Source organism: Lampris incognitus, chromosome 7, assembly GCF_029633865.1.
Source record: "Lampris incognitus isolate fLamInc1 chromosome 7, fLamInc1.hap2, whole genome shotgun sequence".
In the NCBI taxonomy this organism is placed as follows: domain Eukaryota; kingdom Metazoa; phylum Chordata; class Actinopteri; order Lampriformes; family Lampridae; genus Lampris; species Lampris incognitus.
The window spans coordinates 3,601,520-3,619,299 of NC_079217.1; the positions used below are offsets into that span (position 1 = coordinate 3,601,520).

General features: G+C 44.2%; 1 protein-coding gene across 1 annotated transcript in view; it reads left to right on the plus strand.

Moving 5' to 3' along the window:
* Nucleotides 1–17,780, plus strand: part of si:dkeyp-97b10.3 (uncharacterized) — a 38,791-nt gene that overhangs the window by 6,358 nt on the left and 14,653 nt on the right. Inside the window, exons 2-6 of the mRNA XM_056284042.1 lie at nt 1,470–1,501; nt 9,524–9,556; nt 17,361–17,435; nt 17,531–17,566; nt 17,712–17,744. The gene's annotated coding sequence lies outside the window, so the exon portion shown is untranslated. The remainder of the gene's footprint in view (nt 1–1,469; nt 1,502–9,523; nt 9,557–17,360; nt 17,436–17,530; nt 17,567–17,711; nt 17,745–17,780) is intronic.

The following is a 17,780-nucleotide window of genomic DNA, read 5'->3' on the forward strand; positions in this document are numbered from 1 at the left end:
GTTATTTGCTCATGGTCCTTATTTCCCCCCCGTTGTGTACGTCTCGTTGGTGGCTCGCCTCGGAGAAACGCCGCGTGCCCGCCGGCGAGCAGAGCGAAGCAGCGTGTCTCTCCACTCTGCTCACAGTGCTGTCAGGTTTGATGGCAGATCACTGACGACGACACAGTGATCAAGAATTGAAAGAGTAAGGGGCGTCCGGGTGGCGTGGCGGTCTATTCCGTTGCCTACCAACACGGGGATCGCCGGTTCGAATCCCCGTGTTGCCTCCGGCTTGGTCGGGCGTCCCTACAGACACAGTTGGCCGTGTCTGCGGGTGGGAAGCCGGATGTGGGTATGTGTCCTGGCTGCTGCACTAGCGCCTCCTCTGGTCGGTCAGGGCGCCTGTTTGGGGGGGGGAAACTGGGGGGAACAGCGTGATCCTCCCATGCGCTACGTCCCCCTGGTGAAACTCCTCACTGTCAGGGGAAAAGAAGCGGCTGGCGACTCCACATGTATGGGAGGAGGCATGTGGTGGTCTGCAGCCCTCCCCGGACCGGCAGAGGCGGCTCAGAAGAGCGGGGTAATTGGCTGGGTACAACCGGGGAGAAAAAGGGAGAGGAAGAAAAAAAAAGACTTTAAATGGTAAGTTTTACATCACCGTCTGTTTTCAGAACTCGGCTGCAGGCTGTTATCCCTGACAGATTGGTTTTCCTACACAGGAATGTGACCCGGTGCACTGCTCGCTGCGGTACCCAGAGGGAAGACACGATTTAACAGATCTGTTCATGAGCTCTGTGTTCTCTGCACACAAAAAGTCTCGATTTCTCCTTATGTGAAATCAGTGCAAACGACACCGTGTCAGTCCAAGTCTCTGCTGTGCCTTCGGTGCGTCCAGTAAAGACCCAAGCTAGAAGCTGTGCGTGGTGTTTACTCTTGACTTTATTCAAACTGAGAATACTGGATTGAGGGGGAATATCCAGAAGAAGATGCACGGAGGAAAAACACGTTTTGGGACTTCAGAGTAGCGGCGAGGGTGTGCAGTGTACATGGAACGGTAAAGGAGTCGGGTACGGCATGTCTTACCGCGGCAGACCCACCCAGCGCCTCTCGGTGGCTCCTTGCGCCGCCTCTCACATGTTGCTTGGTGAAAGTGGGTCAAAATGGAGGGTTTTTCGGCTGAAGGTGAGGCTCCCACACTGCAGGATGGGATGGTGTCAGGAAATAGGAACGTGAGATGTTGGCAGCGTGCACACACATCCTGTTTTTGTGCCCCGTTACACACTCTGTGTGTGTGTGTCTGTGTGTGTGTGTGTGTGTGTGTGCTTTCCCTTCTGAAAGAGGATGTGGTTTATTAACATTGTTACTGATTGGCTTGCAGCTGCACTGTTGAAACAACCCACTACAATCGCCGTCGTGTTTTGTTGCCTGTTTTCTGTTGTGAGTCCTGCAGCTAAAAATCTTATTCTTACACGATTTCTTCTGCCCTGCAGAGACGGCGACATCCCTGTTCCTGACCAAAAAGGTAAATAGGCAACTCCCCTCCACCCAGGCCCCATCCTCCACCTCTCTTTCATGCTGTCTCCTCCTCACAGAGGAGCAGCGCTGTACCACATGAATGCATTTGGGAGTGTTCTTACATCATTGTTACTTCATGTTACACCTCGGGCGAGTCTCGGTGTTTAGTTTCTGTGTGACATGTGAAGACCCAGCTGGGGTTCGATGCTACTTTCATTCTTTCTTTTCATTCTTCCCGTCTTCCTCTTTCAACCTCTCGCTCTCGTCTCTCTCTCCCTCTCCCGCGCTCTTTTCTTCTGTCTCTCTATCGCTCTTATCTCGCTGATTTGCATGATGATTTGCCTTTAGAGCCGAGGCCTGCACGGGTCAGTGAGACCCAAAGAGGCGCTCACACCCACAGCTCTCAGCGTTAGCACTGTTTTAACTGCCACGCGTTCCCACTTACAGCACATGGGGGAAGTGGTTGCACACAGCGTTTACAAGATACCTCATTGTGCACTTCTCTCTCTCTCTTTTGTTTTTCATATCACAGAACACTTCCGTTGTTGATTTTCTCTCTTTATGGTTTCGATTGACACCGTTTTAAGACCAGCAGAGGGCAGACAACACCCATGAAAAGAGTTAAGAAGGTGCAGATGAAGTGTGTGTGTGTGTGTGTGTGCTTGTGTGCTTGTTTGTCATGCTGATGAAGGGAAGAGGCTGCAGTAGAGAGGAGAGGGACGACTGCTGGCTTAGACGAGATCATCTCAGCCAGTCGTAGGAGGCGCACGAGGACAGGGGGGGAGAAACGGAGGAGAGAGAGCGGGGAGAGAGGTGAAGTGGACAGATGGAGAGCGGCGAAGGAGGGAGATTGATGAGGAAGGTAGTGAGTGGAGCAGAGATTGCCGTGTCTGCTTGTTAGTCCGAGATAAAACTCTGTGGCCCAGAGAAGATGGGCTAAATCCATTAGCGAGCCAGGCACTCATCCAGAAGGCCTGGCCCACAGACACTCACCACTGCCGGGCAGAGAGGGGGGCAGCAGCTCGCTTGGATCCATCTGTGTAAATGCACTAGGACGTTAATATGCGACACTTAGCAGAGGCTTTTTTTATAGGGGCTTTCAGCTCAGATACTAAAGAATATGAGGGATGTATTAGGAATAGATATTAAATGCTGTTCCTGTAAGTAATTCAGGCTGGATGTGTTCTTGATAACTGTTGAGAGGTATACTGTGATACATGGTATAAATAAGTACAGGGTAACTAGCTTTGTGTACTGGATACAGAGTAGAGTGTAAAAAGAGAGAGTTTCTCTGAGTATTCATATATATACAAACCCCAGTTCCAATGAAGTTGGGACGTTGTGTAAACCGTGAATAAAAACAGAATACAATGATTTGCAAATCCTTTTCCACCTATATTCAGTTGAATACACTACAAAGACGAGATATTTAATGTTCAAACTAATAAAACTTTATTGTTTTTTGCAAATATTCACTCATTTTGAATGTGATGCCTGCAACACGTCCCAAAGAAGCTGGGACAGGGGCAGCTAAAGACTGGGAAAGTTGAGGAATGCTCAAAAAAACACCTGTTGGGAACATTCCACAGGTGAACAGGTTAACTGGAAACAGGGGAGTGTCATGATTGGGTATAAAAGGAGCATCCCTGAAAGGCTCAGTCGTTCACAAGCAAGGATGGGGCGAGGGTCACCACTTTGTGAACAACTGTGTGAGTAAATAGTCCAACAGTTTAAGAACAACGTTTCTCAACGTACAACTGCAAGGAGTTTAGGGATTTCCTCATCTCCAGTCCATAATACCATCACAAGATTCAGAGAATCTGGAGAAATCTCTGCACGTAAGCGGCAAGGCTGAAAACCAACATTGAATGCCCGTGACCTTCGACCCCTCAGGTGGCACTGCATTAAAAACCGACATCATTGTGTAAAGGATATGACCACGTGGGCTCAGGAACACTTGGGAAAACCATCGTCAGTTAACACGGTTCGTCGCTACATCTACAAGTGCAAGTTAAAACTCCACCATGCAAAGCCAAAGCCAGATATCAACACCACCCAGAAACACCACCGGCTTCTCTGGACCCGAGCTCATCTGAGATGGACTGACACAAAGTGGACAAGTGTGCTGTGGTCTGACGAGTTCACGTTTCACATTGTTTTTGGACATCATGGACGTCGTGTCCTCCGGGCTAAAGAGGAAAAGGACCATCCAGATTGTTATCAGCCCAGAGTCCAAAAGCCAGCGTCTGTGATGGTATGGGGGGGGGAGTGTTAGTGCCCATGGCATCATGGGTAACTTGCACATCTGTGAAGGCACCATTAATGCTGAAAGGTCCATACAGGTTTTGGAGCAACATATGCTACCATCCAAGCGACGTCTTTTTCAGGGACGTCCCTGCTTATTTCAGCAAGACAATGCCAAGCCACATTCTGCAGGTGTTACACCAGCGGGGCTTCGTAGGAAAAGAGTGCGGGTACTGGACTGGCCTGCCTGTAGTCCAGACCTGTCTCCCATTGAACATGTGTGGCGCATTATGAAGCACAAAATACGACAACGGAGACCCCAGACTGTTGAGCAACTGAAGTCGTACATCAAGCAAGAATGGGAAAGAATTCCACCTACAAAGCTTCAACAAGTAGTGTCCTCAGTTCCCAAACGCTTATTGAGTGTTGTTAAAAGGAAAGGTGATGTAACACAGTGGTGAACATGCCCCTGTCCCAGCTTCTTTGGAACGTGTTGCAGGCACCAAATTCAACATGAGGGAATATTTGCAAAAAAACAATAAACTTATCAGTTTGAACATTAAATATCTTGTCTTTGTAGTGTATTCAATTGAATGTAGGTCGAAAAGGATTTGCAAATCATTGTATTCTGTTTTTATTTACGTTTTACACAATGTCCCAACCTCATTGGAATTGGGGTTTGTATATAGTTACTGTGTGGAAGTGTGGGGCAATACAAAAACCATTAAAAAAAAACCCAAACATAAAGCCATTGTTTATATTACAGAAAAGAGCAGTCAGAATTATTCATAACGTGGATCCAAGAGAACACACCACCGGACTGTTTATGAAGTCAGGATTAATGAAACTTAAAGGTTTAGTTGAGTTACAGACATTGTTGGTTATGTACAGGGCAACAAGCAGAGTATTACCAGAAGATTTACACAAAGTATTTGTTTTTAGTGCAGAGGGTGAGGACCATAGAAGGACATTTAATTTTAAACATCAGTATGCACGTACTACTTTAAAGCAGATGTGTATTTCAGTATGTGGCGTCAAACTGGAAGTCTTTAGAGAACAATCTAGAAGGTTGTATAAATATCTCTCAGCTCAAGAAACTGTATAAGGAAAGAATAATTAGACAGTATGGAGTCGTCAGGTAATGGGTTTTCAGTTGATGGGGAATTATGTATGGCTTTTTGATTCTCTTTCACTTCTCTTGTTGTGGTAAGTATTAGTTGTTGAGTAACTGACTGACAGACCATCTGGTCTGTTGTGTATTTATGTGTGAGTCAGGGGCAGGCAGAACAAGAGTTTCTTCTCCCTGTTCCTTTTCCATCATGGGATGTGTAAACTGAGTTGTGTTTGATCATGGATTGCTTGTTTCTTTCTGGAGCTGTGCCTTACCATGAGCACAATGAATAATAATGACATGAAATTAAATATATGTATATATACAGTGCATCCGGAAAGTATTCCCACCCCTTCACTTTCCCCACATTTTGTTATGTTACAGCCTTTTTCCAAAATGGATTAAATTCCTTTTTCCCCTCATCAATCTACACACAATACCCCATAATGACAAAGTGAAAAAGGTTTTGTAGAAATTTTTGCAAATGTATTAAAAATAAAAAACTGAAATATTGCGTGTACATAAGTATTCACACCCTTTACTCAGTACTTGGTTGAGGCCCCCTTGGCAACGATTACAGCCTCAAGTCTTCTTGGGTATGAAGCTACAAGCTTGGCACACCTATATTTGGGGTATTTCTCCCATTCTTCTCTGCAGATCCTCTCGAGCTCTGTAAGGTTAGATGGGGAGCGTCGCTGCACAGCTATTTTCAGGTCTTTCCAGAGATGTTCAATGGGGTTCAAGTCTGGGCTCTGGCTGGGCCACTCAAGGACATTCACAGACTTGTCCCGAAGCCACTCCTTCGTTGTCTTGGCTGTGTGCTTAGGGTCGTTGTCGTGTTGAAAGGTAAACCTTCACCCCAGTCTGAGGTCCTGAGCGCTCTGGAGCAGGTTTTCTTCAAGGATCTCTCTGTACTTTGCTCCATTCATCTTTGCCTCGATCCTGACTAGTCTCCCAGTTCCTGCCGCTGAAGAACATCCCCACAGCATGATGCTGCCACCACCATGCTTCACTGTAGGGATGGTATTAGCAAGGTGATGAGAGGTGCCTGGTTTCCTCCAGACGTGACGTTTGGCATTCAGGCCAAAGAGTTCAATCTTGGTTTCATCAGACCAGAGAATCTTGTTTCTCATGGTCTGAGAGTCCTTTAGGTGCTTTCTGGCAAACTCCAAGCGGGCTGTCATGTGCCTTTTACTGAGCAGAGGCTTCCGTCTGGCCACTCTACCATAAAGGCCTGATTGGTGGAGTGCTGCAGAGATGGTTGTCCTTCTGGAAGGTTCTCCCATCTCCACAGAGGAACGCTGGAGCTCTGTCAGAGTGACCATCGGGTTCTTGGTCACCTCCCTAACCAAGGCCCTTCTCCCCCGATTGCTCAGTTTGGCTGGGCGGCCAGCTCTAGGAAGAGTCCTGGTGGATCCAAACTTCTTCCATTTACGAATGATGGAGACCACTGTGCTCTTCGGGAGCTTCAAAGCTGTCGAAGTTTTTTTGTACCCTTCCCCAGATCGGTGCCTCGATACAATCCTGTCTCAGAGGTCCACAGACAATTCCTTTGACTTCATGGCTTGGTTTCTGCTCTGACATGCACTGTCAACAGTGGGACCTTATATAGACAGGTGTGTGCTTTTCCAAATCACGTCCGATCAATTGAATTTACTACAGGTGGACTCCAATCAAGATGTAGAAACATCTCAAGGATGATCAGTGGAAACAGGATGAACCTGAGCTCAATTTTGAGTGTCATAGCAAAGGGTGTGAATACTTGTGTACATGCAATATTTCAGGTTTTTATTTTTAATGAATTTGCAAAAATTTCTACAAAACCTTTTTCGCTTTGTCATTATGGGGTATTGTGAGTAGATTGATGAGAAAAAAAGGAATTTATCCATTTTGGAATAAGGCAGTAACATAACAAAATGTGGGGAAAGTGAAGGGGTGTGAATACTTTCCGGATGCACTGTATATATATATACATATATATATAGAGAGAGAGAGCGAGAGCATTTTTTTCTGGAAACTGTCAACGGTGCTAATAAAAGTGCTCAACAAATGAGGAGCGGAATATTAAGATAGATGCAGGAAAAAAGAAACCGTAATACATAGCAGGCATGGTTAAGATGTAACCCACTGGTGCTGGAACCTCTCTACACACCCTGGGACTCTGCGTTGTGTTTCTCTGTGTGTAGTGGGGTATTGTGCGGCGAGAAGAAAGCACCGGACACGGGGGTTCTGAATTGTGGTTGAGACCTGGTGGCACTTTATTTGCTCACAACAGCCGCTGGTCCATAACCTTACGAGGCAGTCAAACGAACTGCTATGTATTAAAGTTTTTTTCCTACGTCTACCTTAATATAGTATATATATCAATACCGATGCAGGAAAAAAACTTTTAATACATAGCATATACAAGCCTATGTTGTGCGTCGCAGGCTTGTATGCTATGTATTAAAAGTTTTTTTCCCTGCATCTGTATTGATATTCTTCTCATTAGTTGAGCACTTCTATCAACACCATTGACGGTTTCGGGGAAAAACCCCCCCCTATATATATAAAATTCACTCGAGGTTTGCTATTGTCTCATGCAGAAACCTTACCGAGTCTGACAGAACATGTCTAGCCAAGTTTAGATAGTCTTCATTCTTTCTGCACAGGCTACTCTCTCGTAATCCCCGTTTAGTAATGTATTACGCTGTAATGACCACTCCACAGGTGAATGTGACCTATTTGGTTTTAGTTTCACTGCAGAGGGACCAGTCCCCTTAGGGCAGAACCCACCTTGTGGTTCTCTGAAAGCCCCCCTGTTGGTGTAATCTCCCTGTCAGTTGCATTTATTTGAGGTTGGGTGAAGGAGAGCTGAGTTCTTTTTTTTTTTTTTTAGTGGAGCTGTGTTGACTTAGTATGATCAACACATGTTGGCTCCCACACCTTTTAATAATAATAATAATAATACATTTTATTTATATAGCTCTTTTAAAGGTACACAAAGACGCTTTATAAGATAAAAAAAACATAAAAGCAACACACCAAAAACATTTTCCACACAACATTAATCATACATTAAAAGCAAGAAGAGGTGAGTTTTGATTAATGATGTGAACATGGACGGATCAGTGCCGTGTCTGATGTGTTTGGGGAGACAGTTCCAGAGGGAGGGGCAGCTATGGAGAAGGCTCTGTTGCCACAGCTCCGGTGCTTGGTCCTGTGTGGTGGAGACAGGAGGTTAGCGTCGGAGGAGCGAAGGCTGCGGGAAGGGAGTGGAGCAGGTCGGTGAGGTAGGAGGGGGCCTGGTTATGGAGGGCTTTGTGAGTGAGGAGATGGACTTTGATTTGGATTTGTTGGTTGGAACAAAGACCTGCACCCACACCGGCCCTTTCTGGATAAGATTGCCCACCCCTGCTCTAGATGGTGTCAATTTCATTTTGGAAAAAACCGAAAGGAAAGAGTTGCGCTTGTTAACTGTGAAGGAATTGGAGGTATTGTCACTGGGTTTGAGAAGTTTTTTCGTTGTAGAAAAGAGAGCCTTGGGGTTGGTGGAGCCAGAGTGTAGTAGCTGGACCGGGCTGTGATGAGAGCGTCTTTGAATTGCTGAAGGTAGTCTGAGCAGGCTTGGAGATGCACTGTTAAACCAGTTTCCTCGGAGAGTCTTTCAAGCTGGCGCTTACAGGATGTCATTTGATGGCGTACAGGAGTACATCAGGGAGCTGAGTGTGTGAATGAGACTGTTTTGGTTTTAATGGGGGCCAGCTGACCAAGACAGGAGGAGAGTGTGGCATTATATTAATACACAAGATTGGAGGGATGGCGGGGAGGGGAAGCAGATATTACTAGCAAGAGAGAAAAGGGGGCTGAATACTTGTGCACACCGCACTCTTCAGTTTTTTATTTGTAAGAAAAATTTAAAATCATGTATAATTTTCTTTGTACTTCACAACTGTGTGCCACTTTGTGTTGGTATTTCACATAAAATTCCAATAAAATATATTTATGTTTGTGGTCGTAGCGTGACAAAATGTGGAAAAGTTCAAGGGGTATGAATACTTATGCAAGCCACTGTATATCATATATCAACACGGATACAGGAAAAAATATTTTAATGCATTGCAGTACAGGCCTGTTTCGTGCGTCTCGCACTCATCAGCCGCTAATGATTTTAATACATCACGAAACAGGCCTGTACTACAATATATTAAAATCTTTTTTCCTGTATCTGTGTTGATATTCCGCTCCTTATTAGTTGAGCACTCACAACACCATTGACGGTTTCGGAAAAAACCCCCCACCATATATATATATATATATACACACACACACACACACACACACACACACACACACACATATATATATATATATACGGAACAGGCCTGTACTGCAATGCATTAAAACTTTTTTTCCTGTGTCCATGTTGATATCCCACTCCTCTTTAGTTGAGCACTTAGAACACCATTGACGGTTTTGGAAAAAACACTATATATACGTGTATGTATATATATATATATATATATATATATATTAGAAATAACTTTTGATGATACATTTTGATTGGCTATACATCATTGCAGCTATTGGTTATACTCCTGCCATTGGGACCGCTCCACCCAAGCAAGTGGAAAGGACCCCCTTCCGTTAAACCTCAAACCAGTTGCTAACTGGCTTTATTGTCTGTTGTTACAGGTAACCAGAATGACACTGATGGCACTGACTCAGGTAAGGCTTAGATATCATTACTACCAATTATCTATCAAATACAGCCCTGAAGATCTGGTACTTTCCAATGCTGGCATTGTAAGAAAATAGCTAATCCAGAATTATCCAACTTACTGCTGTCTTTGTAGTCGCCCGTTTTAAAGATTATACTGTCGGGTAGGGTTTTCCCTGGAAAAACGCAACACGTAGTGTTATGTCTGCTTAAACAATGGGAATTTACTGGTGTGCCAGCGTACAGGGTACTGTGTCTTTAAGAGCGCTGGTTGTAAGTGGCTGAGCCATATGGTTGACGGGTTGTCGTAGAAACTGTTGAAAGAGTAAAGCTTACTAAGACCCCAGCTCAGGTCCGGTCGTTTTCTAAGCGGAGGACATGCTATTCAAAGTCTTCACCATTTCAGTCATTGTAGAGGAATGTAGAGGGGTTTCCTTTCCAACCAAACACTGCACCTGCCGATCTCACTGATGAACACACCTTCAGCCGGATAGGGAAAGACGAGTAAGAAGTATCAGCTGGTGGTGTCCTGGGATAGAATGAAGACCTACATATCCATGGCACATAGTTGAATATCACTGTGTTACAACATGAGTAGCTAAAAACAACCTCCGGCATAGCGATCAGTAGAGTAGGATGTGACTTTTTGGGCTCCTGCAATAATCTTTCAAAAAAAATCCTACCCAAGGCACACACGTTGTACGTTTTCAGTGTAGGTTTCACCCAATACTTTAACTTAGACCTCTCGCTGACCAAAATGCCCCAAGAAGTCAAAACTGGGGGCATTTCGACTGCACAGCCACTGCGGCTGGCGCCACATGCCGCACCTCCGCCTTGTAGTGACGACTCCCTCTCACCCGGGCGGCGCTGCCACACCAATAGATGTTACCGCCCCCTCTGATTTGAAGGCCGAGCTGCTCTCTTCCCTTTGCAACGAGACGGCGGTTATTTTCCAGACTGAGCTCCAGGTGGCGTTGAGCGAAGAACATCAAAACGGAGCTACAGGCAGTAAAACCAGAATTATTTGCCAGAATTACGAACATCCAGTCTGATACAAGCGCTCTGAAGGATACACCTGATGGTGTTAATGTAAAAAAAAAAATTCACTTCTATGCACTCTATGCATTGCCTTTGTGCACTGCCTGGTCACCCCAAGTCCTATTGGACTTGAACCTAGTTTTTTGGCACTTTTTATTATTATTATTATTATTATTATTATTACAGCTTCATTTAGCAGATGCTTTTATCCAAAGCGACATACATGTGAGAGTTAATACATATACTTGCACACTTGGTTGTTGTCTCCCGACTAGAGTCTTGCTTGTGTTGTGTTGACTCTCAGATGTACGTCGCTTTGGATAAAAGCATCGGCTAAATGACATTGCACCATTGTAACATCTAGACCGCTCTAATCCCCGAGCCCTGACCCCATCATTCATTTGATTAACGAGTTCCTGTATAAGAGTGGTTGTATTAATCCTTGCAGATTCTAGAACCCCCATATCAAGGAATATTCCTTCTTTTCACACGTGTCAGTCTTTCTCTCAGATTGATCATTATCTCATTGAAGCCAAACTAATTTCCGCTGTTGACCGTTAAATACCGTTATATGGTCATCTCTGACCCTGCCCCTCTTTCTGTGGATAGTCAGTTTTCCCCACAACCCCGCTACTCGGCCTTATGGAGGTTCGATACTTTGCTTTTGTCAGACGATAAATTCAGTACATTTATCACAGCCTAAGTTGATTATTTTATTGCTATAAGTCAGAACGAGACGGCACATATCTCTTGCTCACTGCTGTGGGAGTTACTGAAACCATACCTACGCAGGTTTGAACCCCGGGGCTGTCCAACCTTGGGGGTCATCGCAGGTCGTCCTGTGTGTGGAGTTTGCATGTTCTCCTCGTGTCTGCGTGGGTTTCCTCCGGTTGCTCCGGTTTCCTCCCGGAGTACAAAGACATGTAGGTCAGGTGAATCGGCCGTGCTAAGTTGTCCCTAGGTGTGAATGTGTCGGCCCTGTGATAGTGTGGCGGCCCGTCCAGGGTGTCTCCCCACCTAACGCCCAATGACTGCTGGGATAGGCTCCAGCATCCCGTGACCGCAGTTAGGGTAAGCGGCTTGGATAGTGGATGGATGGATACCTACGGGGTCAAATTGTCTCCTACTTTGTGCATTTCAATAAAACCTGTAAATCCAAACGGCAAGAGCTCCTCTATTAACATTAGTAAATTGGATCAACAACTTGCTGCTTGGCCCTCTCCCAGTTTATTCAAATGTCGTGTTGATTTACAGAGGGGATTTGATGTCATCACAACCACTGATGCAGAGCGCCTTCGTTTGTGTTCACGCTCCACGTTATATGAGCATGGCGATAAGGCAAGCTGGCTCCTGGCTCATCAACTATGTTGCCAGGCAACCTCTTGTATGATTCCTCAGATAAAAGATTAATCAGGCACATTGCATATTGACCTTACCACCATCAACTCTTGTCTTTAGCTTATTTTATTCTTCTTTATATAAGTCTCAATCTCCATCTAACACGTACTACTACTACTCATACTACTACTACTACTACTATTACTTTTGGATACTCCCGTTAGGGGGCGCCACAGCGGATCATCCGTTTCCATCTCTTCCTGTCCTCTGCATCTTCCTCTATCACACCAGCCACCTGCATGTCCTCCCTCACCACATCCATAAACCTCCTCTTTAGCCTTCCTCTTCTCCTCTTCCCTGGCAGCTCCATATTCAGCATCCTTCTCCCAGTATACCCAGCATCTCTCCTCCACACATGTCCAAACCATCTCCATCTTGCCTCTCTTGCTTTGTCTCCAAACCGTCCACCCTGAGCTGTCCCTCTAATATAATCGTTCCTAATCCTGTCCTTCTTCATCACTCCCAATGAAAATCTTATCATCTTCACCTCTGCCACCTCCTGTCTTTTCATCAGTGCCACTGCCTCCAAACCATACAACATAGCTGGTCTCACTACCATCTTGTAAACCTTCCCTTTAACTCTTGCTGGTACCCTTCTGTCACACATCACTCCTGACACTGTTCTCCACCCACTCCACCCTGCCTGCACTCTCTTCTCCACCTGTCTTCTGCACTCCCCGTTACCTTGGACAGCTGACCCCAAGTATTTAAACTCATGAATCTCCATCTGACACCACCGAAATTATTTTTTTTCTTCTTTTTCTCCCCAATTGTACCCGGCCAATTACCCCACACTTCCGAGCCGTCCCGGTCTCTGCTCCACCCCCTCTGCCGATCCGGGGAGGACTGCAGACTACCACATGCCTCCTCTGATACATGTGGAGTCGCCAGTCGCTTCTTATCACCCGACAGTGAGGAGTTTCACCGGGGGGATGTAGCGTGTGGGAGGATCACACTATTCCCCCCAGTTCCCCCTCCTCCCTGCACAGGTGCCCCAACCAACCAGAGGAGGCGCTAGTGCAGCGACCGGGACACATACCCACATCTGGCTTCCCACCCATAGACACAGCCAATTGTGTCTGTAGGGACGCCAAACAAAGCCAGAGGTAACATGGGGATCCCCATGTTAGGAGGCAAAATTCTTTCTTAGATAGTCTCAATTTCCCTGTTATAAACCCTGAGGTAGCTAAAGAACTCGATTCACCATTAACTGTAGAGGAACTCACCCTGGCATGTGAAATAGGATCGACTTTTTATTTACTTTCAGGACTGCTACCCGGATACATAACGCTTTGGTTTTGACTAGGTCGCTGCCCGAGCTGACTGTCTACTTTCGATCTACTTTTGCGACTGTGGGTTGCGCATGCGCACGGTTGACTCAAGTGGGCAGTAGCAGAGCAGCGTTGGCGGAACGAGCTAGAGAGTGAATGGGGAGAGGGAGCGGCGATAGCGAGAACAAACATTTTTCAAAGGTTTTTAATTCACTGCAACCACGAAAGGTTCTTAGTCATACAGTCATAACTGTGCACAAATCTTTTTAGACTTATAGGTCCAGTGGTTTGCGAGATTAGCCCACGGATAGGAAAATGCTGTAGGAATTATATTGTGGCACTTCCTGTGGAATTCCTGTGGAATTCGCTACAATATTCCCTTCTCGAACAGCAAAGACCACAAAAACCGGATTATAAAACGAAGCTTCTTTATATGAAAATGGTTGCAGACATACATTCGACAAAGCTAATGGTAACGTTTCTCTTGCTAATCTCTGAGCGCACTGCTCTCGCACGAGTCTCGACCGTAACCGAATCAACTTCCTGTTTCCTTGTCGCTAAGCCTGCTGGGAGTTTGAGTTTTACATTACGAAATACGGTAGGCTTTTCTAATATGAACTGCGCGATCTGAACATTCGATCTATTCTTTTTAACATCACAAATACTATTTCTGTAATCATGTATCACAGTGGTTCTCAACCTTTTCGGGGTCTTGGACCCCCTGCGTATTTTTGATCTACCCTGAGGACCCCTCCACCTGATCTTGGGGGAGGGGGGTTGCAATTTGATAGAAACAGTAGAAACTGCATTTTAAATCGCATTATAGCGTTTATTCACTCTTTGGGGCAAAAATAAGAGCTTTCAGTTGTAACTTAGATATAGTTAACAAAACAGAATTCTTATGTAGTAACTTTCAGATATATGTAACAAAACAGAATATGTATTCAGTAACTTTCAGATATATGTAACAAAACAGAATATGTATTCAGTAACTTTCAGATATATGTAACAAAACAGAATATGTATGCAGTAACTTTCAGATATATGTAACAAAACAGAATATGTATTCAGTAACTTTCAGATATATGTAACAAAACAATATGTATTCAGTAACTTTCAGATATATGTAACAAAACAGAATATGTATGCAGTAACTTTCAGATATATGTAACAAAACAGAATATGTATTCAGTAACTTTCAGATATATGTAACAAAACAGAATATGTATTCAGTAACTTTCAGATATATGTAACAAAACAGAATATGTATGCAGTAACTTTCAGATATATGTAACAAAACAGAATATGTATTCAGTAACTTTCAGATATATGTAACAAAACAGAATATGTATTCAGTAACTTTCAGATATATGTAACAAAACAGAATATGTATGCAGTAACCTTCAGATATATGTAACAAAACAGAATATGTATTCAGTAACTTTCAGATATATGTAACAACAGAATTCGTATGCAGTAACTTTTAACAATGCAAACGGGAGCGAGATCTCTTATTAAAATACAATAAATTACACTTGTGAAACAGATGTAATTAGAGAAAAAAGTCCTGTTACCCTTTATAGTTTAGGTAGATAAAGGTCTCAGTCACATTTGAGTAAAATAATCCTATTTCTATAAATGTCATAGGATCTTTTTTTTTAAAGATATTTTATTTTCACGGACCCTTGCAATTACACCACGGACCACTAGGGGTCCGCGGACCCCCGGTTGAGAACCACTGAATAGTAATCAATCATATCTCTAATCATGTATTCAATAGAATAATCAATCAATCAAATAAACAGTATAATTCACCGGTTTTCATGAAGTAATTATTGAACTACTATTCAACTCAATCATGTGACCAAATAAGTCACAACAAATGCGCACACACACACCAACATGCGACCGTTTACACACCGGATATCCCCGACCAATAAAGCCCCTTTCCCACCTAAATTGGCGGGTATACCTGGGTTTTTGAAACGCGGGGGAACCCGCTAAAAATTGCCGATTGATACTTTTCCCACCGCCAGTAGGTGAGTGCGCCTTTCTGGGGTTTATGTTCCTGGTGCGTCACGGTCGACGTCACTAACGTGCGCCGGAAAAGGTTGTCAGTGTGATTGGGAAGTAAACAGTAGAGACCAAAGTAGGGACAAAATGAATTGAGACAAAAACCATTTTTTCTCCAGCGCCTTTAATTTGTTTATAACTTGCCTTGGGTTGCGAACAATGCCTCTTTCACCCAGAATGTTCGATACGTTGCTGTTTACCGCGGCGTCTCTCGCTGTGCCAGAACCCCGTCTCCTTATTTCCTCCTCCCCTCGGTTCAGGAGACGCTCCCTCACCTCGCCGTCTCGCCAGTGTTGCGTCTTGCACAATATGAAGAACAAAGTCGCCGTTGTATTTTACCTGTTTATTTACTTTTTTTTCTTACTTTATTGATACTTAAAATACATTCAAACAGAGCAATAGACACATGAGACACCACAAAAACAATAGATTGAAGATTAAAAAAAACAAAGACACAAAAGAGAAAGTAAATTATAAAAAATAAACAACAGAAAAAAATAAGTAAATAAAGGTGAGATCATATTTTATGTAAACAGATTCAGAGATTTGCAGATGTTGATAGTTTTTGAAGTAGAGATTGTCCTTATATATTGTTCAACTTCTTCTTTTTTTTTAAATTTATTTCTGATTTTTCCCTTTTTTCTCCCAATTTAGTGGCCAATCGATCCCTATTTTAATTCAAACACCCACCCTCGCACTGTATGCGTTCGCCAACTGCATCTCTCCGGCCGGCAGTCTCGAAGGAGACCGCCTCGCCACTTTCGTGACAAGGCGACTCCAAGCCGAACCACTGTTTTTCCGACACACACAGAGACGCATTCACGTGACGAACACAAGCCGACTCCGCCCCCCTCCCGAAGACAGCGTTGCCAATGATCGCTGCTTCGTCGAGTCCGGCCATAGTCGGATCTGACGAGACCGGGGCGCGAACCCCAGTCCCCAGTGGGCAACTGCATCGACACAGAGCCGATGCTTAGACCGCTACACCACCGCGGACCAACTTCTTTTTTAAGTGCAAAGAGTTGAGGCTTTCTGTTGGAGAATTTACATTTATGTATATGAAACTTGGCTAAAAATAAAAGCATATTTATAAAAAAGAATGCATCGCCATCTTTGTGATTAAAATTATGAAAACCAAAAAAAACATTCTTATAGTGAAGGTGAAAATCAGAAAAGACAAAATCAGCGATAAACTTGTGGAAGTCTCTCCAGAATTTATAAGTGAACTGACATGACCAGAATAAGTGGACACGTGTTTCAGGGTGCATTTGGCAAAAAGAACATTCAACATCTATGTCATTTTTAAACTTTGATAAATATTGTTTTGCAGGGTAGAATTTGTGTAGCAATTTAAATGAAATCTCTTTGACTTTGTTTGTTAAAAAAAAAATCTTTGTGGTAACGACCAAACTTTCTTCCATTCAACATCATTCACAAAGGTGTTCCAAAAAAATGTGGCGGGTGGGAATTACCTGTTTATTTACGCGCCCACGTCCGGAACTTCAGCGTGCGTCATAGCATCGCGCCGGAAAAGGAGCAAAAATGACTACTCAGGTGGCCTGTTCCCATCAATGCCGATCGGAGCCGGAGCCGATAAAAACCCGTGTCTATTGCCGAGTCATTTGACCCGGGACTCAATGCCGATTGTAACCTTTCCCACTGGCCAAAAAAGCCGGATGTTAGTGGGTGTTAGCGGGTTTTTTGGACAGTGGGAAAGGAGTAAGTCGCTGTTATTTTACTCGTCTGTGATTTATATTCCACCCCTTATATTATGTAATTTTGTCAAACGAACACACTGCATTTCGACTAAGGAGGCACTGTTTAATTTTGTCTCAACTGAAAATACTGTACCAGCATATAAATACGACATATACTAGAAAAAGTCTTATTCGTATCCACTTAACTTTGATTGATCAGCCACGTAACATTTGACTGATCAGTCCCTTTGTCTCCTCACCACTGAACAATACATGTTTTTACCTTCTTTGCATCCCTTTTAAATGAATTTCTGTCCTTTTTTCCTGTCTAACAGAGAACACAAGCACAAACACAGAGGAGAGCTCCGCCGAGGAGGCTGACGGAGAGGAGGATGAGGACGAGGACTCCGGTTAGTGGCACAGATGGTATCGCTCGTCCTCATAGTTTGCCTCCAGGCCGTTTCTGATCTCCTAATATTTCCCCCCTTCGTTTGTCTGTTGACAGCAGGCTGCACCGAGCAGGATGGAGAAGAGGAAGGAGGTAAGGAGTAACCCCCAGCGTCAATTCAAAGTTTAGCCTTGAGTCTTGAGGTGCGCCTTGAAATTGCAGGATCTTGAAGAGTTTGCGTGCTCGGCACTGGAGCAGTGTTTGATTTTTGTCTGTTTGTCCTTCATGTTCTTTTCAGTGCCCGAGGACCTTCATGTTCAGTCTAATACTGGTGAGAGAAGCACAATGAAAGAAAAAGGTTTCAGTA